Here is a 6,239-nt window from a genome sequence, read left to right on the forward strand (position 1 = left end):
CTGTTATCTCATTTTAATAATGAAGATCTTAGTAATTCAGTTAACTGCTCTCAGGACAACAAGGACCCAAACTCTGACCATGGGAAGCCTCGCAGGCCGGCCCGCAGGAGGCCGTCCGTCTGGGAGGGCTCCCAGCAGCGCTTTCGTTGTCCTTACAAAGGACATTTGCTCTCGTCTGGGCTGTTCGTCGCTCCGTAGGGAACTGCTCACCTTCATAGCTGGCACATCCTAAAGGGGGGCTGCCAGGTCCTCCTGTGCCCCACCCTCCCCGTCCACAGAGACTGGCCCATGACATGGGCAGTGTCTCCCAAGCTCAACCAATTGGCCTCCCTCCCTGGTCCTTCTAATTGGATCTATGAAAACACTTCCTCTCAGGAGAGGAAGACAGACAGAGTCTGCTGATGTTGGCACCTTGGTTATAAGCGCATGGAAAAAACTTCAGAGAAGGAGGCAGACATTCAGGAAGAGACCGTCCTGACGGCTAAGACTTTCCTTCCAGCCCACCAGGCCTGAGCTGGTGCTTCTTCCAGCCCATCAGCCGCCAGAGTCCCTCCAGCAAAGCCCACCTCCCGTTTCCTGCTTTGGCTCGTCGGCGTTTGCCGTCGGTTCCTTGTAACTAAAGGATATTAGAAAAGAAAAGACACCCAGGACTGCAAGCAGGGACAAGAAGGCTGTGGGCTGCGGACTGGCGGGATATTTGACAGGTATATTATAAAACTTTATACACTAAACATATCCAAATACTCGTTGCTTCTTGACCGGTCGGTCTTTGGCTAGTTTTTAAACCAATAATAGCCATTTATAAACTGAAAAGAACTATTTAATTCATTTTGTTTCAAGGTCATTTTAAAATGCCACATTTTATCTAGCTTTTTAGTTAGATTCATCGCCTGGGCACTTCTAATTCCTGCAATTTCTGATCAGATTTCATTGTCAGAACAGCCATCCGCCGTGTATTTATTGAGCACCTTCTGTGCCCACCCTGTCCTACACACGTGGGCTGTAGCAGAGCGCAGGCCAAACAAAACCCCTGCCCTGTGGAGCTTATGTTATAGTTCCATTAATATTTTCTTTCACTTGTGGAGTTTTGAACAAATGTTCTTTTTTTTCCTTTAGGTTTCTTTCTGAAGAGCACAGTTTGCATTTTTTTACTATTCGAAATATGCAGTTTTATCATCAATACTGGTTGCTGCTACATACAGATCATGTAGGTTGTTAAAATGCTGTATTAAATTTTTTGAGAACTTAACCGTTTTCATTACAGAAAGCTATTTTTCCTCTTGGCCTGGAGGGTGTAGCTCTAAACTTGAGACCTTTCTGTGAGAACAGGACGAATCCCCACAGGACGCCTCGGCCACGCAGACGCTGGTGAGGAAAGCACCTCGGCCGGGAAAGGGGTCAGGTTCAAGGACGGGTCAGCCTCCGCCAGGCACCGGGCTCCTTTGGCCTCCTCGGCAGGGACTCCGTTTCATGAAGGCTCCTAACGTTAGCTATCGGGGCAAGTATTGTGGTTTGTGTGGTGAGGCAACAAGCTGAGCTTCTTGTCGTGAGAAATGAACAAGACTTCAGGGATAGGATCTGCCTAAAGGAAGAAAGAATAAGACGGGGCAGAAAGCTGGGGTACTGAGAAGGATAATTGGAAAGACAGTGGAGACTATACATCACTAGATTGTCCACAATATTAGAAAGAAAACCAAAGAGAAGCTCCCAGTGACAGAACCAAAGGACTTCTATGAACATGGGTGTTTTTGATGTTACCATTTTACAGGTGAGAAAACTGAGGCTCGGGGAAAGTGGTTTGCTGAAGGCTACACAGGAAGCTGTTCAAACCCAAACTTGCCCCAACTTCAGAACCCAGTTTCCAGCTTACACTGTCAGCCTCAGGATTCACATTTTAAAATAGTCTGCTTCACACTCATAGGTAATGTTGTACCTGCTTGTACCATGTTATTCACATGAACATATTTAAGCTTCTATTTTTTTTTTAAGACCACAGTGACACAAGTTCAAATCCTATATGAGCCCCCAAAAAAGCTCTTTCTGGGATGTGCCCAAGCCAAGAGGGACTTAATATGACAACTTACGATAACAGTGTTAAAATATGGAATATAAGACGTTTGCACGTATTTAACAAGCTCTTACTGAACTTCTGTATCCAACTCAAAATGCTTTCTCCTCTGAATTTGTCTAGGTCCAAGTGCATATAGTCGGTTTTCTGTTCAGAGGGCAGGGGCCTCCCAGTGTCTCCTCCTTGGCAGACAGAGACCTGTCTTTGCAATCTTTGTGTCTTCGGTGCTGAGTAAAGGCATAGTAAGCATTTGATAAATGAAAGAATGAATGACCTCTTTGCTGAACTGTGAAATAGACTGGAGCTCCTTTAACCACATAATTCCTAATATTGTAGGTTATACAATATATCACAGAACAACTGAATGTTGATTTTTTTTTTTTTTTAAAGAGAGCCGGAGAGTAAGAAAATAAGAAAAGTGTGGGTGCTCTCAGCATCCAAATATGCTGCTCAATACCAATCAAGTCTTGGTGTAATTTTCTTGTAGTTCCCTGGTTTATAGAAGTTCCTCAGGAAAATGACATGATAATCAGGCCTGGTGTTTGACGGGCATCAGAGCCAACACCGTTGATGGCCTGTCCAACAGCCATGGCTCCCTTCTTCCTTTGCTGGCCAAGCCCTGATGTGGCCCAGGCGTCCATCCCTGCACTGTGGGCTCAGTGGTCAGTCTGAGCGGTGAAAGCCGTTCACAGGGGTACCAGTCCTATTGCCAGTGGTTGGTTTGGAAGTGGTCATGTGACTCCTTTCTAGCCAAAGATGCACAGTGAGCATTCCTCTAGGGAGCTCTGGGGGAGAAGCTCGGTGTGGAGGAAGCTGCTCCCTTCTGTGGGGCAGTGCCTCAAGGTGTGGCCCATCTTACAGTTGCCGGCAGGACACGGTCCCACCGAAGAAGAGACGGCAGAAATGGGAAGCAACATGGACCTGAAAGGTGGTTTTAAGCCGCTGAATGACTTACCGTAGGCCAGTCCCAGCCAAAGGTGGGCTGTCGAGGTAGCACCGTTCTCTACTGCAGCATCCTGAGTCGAGCTCGGGGTTACTGGAGACAGAAGTCAGCGCAGCTGCCAAACACATCTCCAGCCCCTCCCACGAGAGATGCCTGAGCACTCCATTTGCAGTTTATTAAGGAAAAGTTCTGTGTGTTGTTACACGCTTTCCCCCTGGGAGGGGTAAGTCACTGAGCTTTTAGCACCTCAGAATTTATTCATTTATTCCCAAGCATCGCTTCCTCCATTAAGCAGGTAAGTGCCTTTCCTGTCAATCATTCTGCTGTAAGCTGGGATCGCAAATGAGGAACAACGAGCGTCCATTTATAGCTAACATGTCAGTCCTCCTCCCCAAAGTGATTTTAATGCAATTATTTTCATTTAAAGGCATATTTGAACTTAGACTTGGTTTTTAGAAATAACAGTTCCCACTTACAGCTCCATTAATGCGGAACTGTGAGCCAGATGAAAAGTCTCCGGCGCTCTCCAGGTCACATGACCTCTGGGAGGCTTTTATCAAGAGAAGCAAAGAAATAGGGACCCTTAATCTGCCCCTGCCTGATGACAGGGAGAGGGGGCGGGGGCTGGGGAAAGCAGAGCTGGGAGGGAAACAGACCTGCTCACGGCTCCGCCAGCGCCAGCGCGAGAAAGAGCAGAGGGCTCCCGGCCAGCAGAGACTGACTCAACCAGGCCACGGCTAAAAATAGCAGAGCAGAGGCTAGGCCTTCCTGTCCACGCACACGTGAGGCTGGCAGGTAGCGTGTCGCTGCGGGCTGTCACGGGAAGGGCTAGAGCACATGTGTCAAACACAAGGCCCGCGGGCCAAATCCGTCCCTCCTGGCCTTGCAATGTGGCCCACACCGGGCTGTCATCACTGCACTCCCCTGCGATTCCATCACAATGACAGTTTATGACTGTTCAGTAAACCATTCGGCCCACGATTTAGGCTGGATTTTAGATTTTGGCCCCTTCTCTGATTGAGTTCGACACCCCTAGGCTAGAGCCTGGCACCGGAGAGCCCGATGCTGGGGTCCGGGGCCTTCTCCGCTGTGCTTCCTCCCATCGGGCAGGGCTGTGCGTGTAAAGCCGGAGAGACATCCATCCGAGAAGGGAGGAGGGCGAGAGACCCACGTGCTGAAACCCACCCAAACCCATTTCACCCGGACGATGGTCAATGGAGCAGGGAAACCGTGTTAAAGCGAAAGGGGACGTTTTTTTTTAAAGGACCAAGTTCTCCTCTGGTTTTGAGAAAGCTTGCCGTGCGAACGTTCTGCCGAAGAGAACGCTTTCAGAAAGGGGCCTGGTTGTGCCCGGCGGCCCCCGGGTGGCACAGCAGGGTTGGGAAAGGGATGGCAACGTGGGTAGCTCATTTATCCCGCCACCACGTGGGCAGTAAGCAGGGGTGAGCAGTGCTAACTCACCCCTATGCCAACAGAGGGGCCCGCCCCGGAGCCCGCCCGCCTGCTGCGAGGAGGCTGGGGGTCTGACGGCACAAAGCCTGGGCATCGGGCCCGGGCCAGGCATGTGGGGCACACTGGGCAGTGCCTGTGCAGCCTTGGGCAAGTTATGAACCTAGACTCGGTTTTCTCATCCGTAAAATAGGCACCACAGTTCTCCTTACACTGTAGGGTCTCGTGAAGAGTATCCTGGAAGCTGGGGGTTTTAGAGCTGAGCTGAAGGAAGAAGGAAGAGCACAGGCATCTCTTAGGAGGTGAAACTGTGCACTTGCTTCTGGGGGAGAATTCCCACGGCAGCCAAAGGGGTGGGGAGCTGGATGAGTCCTCTGAGCCTAGTGCGGCTCCATGTCTCGTTCCTTGCTGCTGGAACAACGGAGCTGTCTTGTTCATGGGGGGCCGGGGGGGAGGTACGGGGAGAGGAGCAGGGGAACCACAGGAGGGTGTTCCTTCTATAGCTTTCTCTCCCATGAGAAGATCTCAGAGGCCTCTTTCTCTAAAACAAAACTAACACCTTTTCACAGACTTTTAAGATGCTTTACAATCTCTAGGTTTAGTTGCTAGTGCCATTCAGTGCCGGTTTACGATAAGAAACATCCGGGGAAGGTTTGCCTGGGAGGAATGAGCTACCTGGGTGCTCGCTCCTCTCAGCTCCGCCTGGACCTCCCGCCAGGAGCCCGCGGGTGACAGGCGGAGGAACACGCTCCCCCCCGGCCCGCAGCGGCAGCCTGGTCTCCAGAGGCCGTGACTCTTGCCTCACGTGGCAAAGGGATTTTTGCAAATGTGATTACGGACCTTGAGATGGGGAGCTTACCCATGTGGGTCCAATCTAACCGCGTGGGTCATTAACGTTAGAAAGCTTCTCCCAGCTGTTGTCAGAGGGAGACACGGGGCAACCTCAGAGTCGGAGATGTCCCCGTGCTGGTTCTGAGACAGAGAAGGGGCCACAAGCCAAGGGCTGTGGGCGGCCTTGGGAAGCCGGAGAAGGTAAAGGGATGCGATCTCCCCGAGAATCTGCAGGAGAGAGCCAACGCCTGCTGATGCCTCGCCTCTAGCCCAGCGAGGCCCAGGGAGGACGTCGGGTTTTCGAACTGAGATCACCTGTCCGGTTCAGACCCTGTTGGTGGGAATCTGGTAGGGCAGCCATAGAGAGGAATACGCTTCCCGAGCACCAGCATGGGCTCCGCACAGGGGAACCTCTCCTCGCCGCCGCCTCCGCAGGCCGGGAGAGGCTTGTTAGCGCGCCTCTTCCCGGAGGGCCCTGGCTCAGGCGCGTTTGGGAGCGTTACTTTTCCGTGGAGGCTTCAGGATTACTCAGCACTCACCCGTTGCCTCAGCTCCATGGGCGTGTCTCCCTCTCCTGACGCCCCAGACGCAGTGTGCCCGCCTGGAGAAGCAATAACTGACCGGGGAGCTTCCCGGGGTTCCTGCTGGAGCCCTCCTCTCCCTCTTCCTGGCCGTGAGGTCCGGAGGGAGCAAGTTTCCTCCGGTCTCTGAGCCCTTTCTCCTCACCTGTCAAATGGGGACATCAACAAAACGAAAGGGAGAATACCACCCGCAGTGCCTGGAGGCAGGACCCCACGGAAACAAACGGACTCTGCTCACATGGCCATTACCACCACCAGGCGCACAGGGGGCCTGGGCCTGCTCCCAAGGAGACTGGTCTGGGAGGGACAGACCCAGAAACCCGCCCAGCCCAGGAAGGCCTTGTGCCTGCCCTGTGCCCTCGGGCAG

The sequence above is a fragment of the Pipistrellus kuhlii genome, unplaced genomic scaffold (assembly GCF_014108245.1).
Source record: "Pipistrellus kuhlii isolate mPipKuh1 unplaced genomic scaffold, mPipKuh1.p scaffold_m20_p_13, whole genome shotgun sequence".
Taxonomy (NCBI): domain Eukaryota; kingdom Metazoa; phylum Chordata; class Mammalia; order Chiroptera; family Vespertilionidae; genus Pipistrellus; species Pipistrellus kuhlii.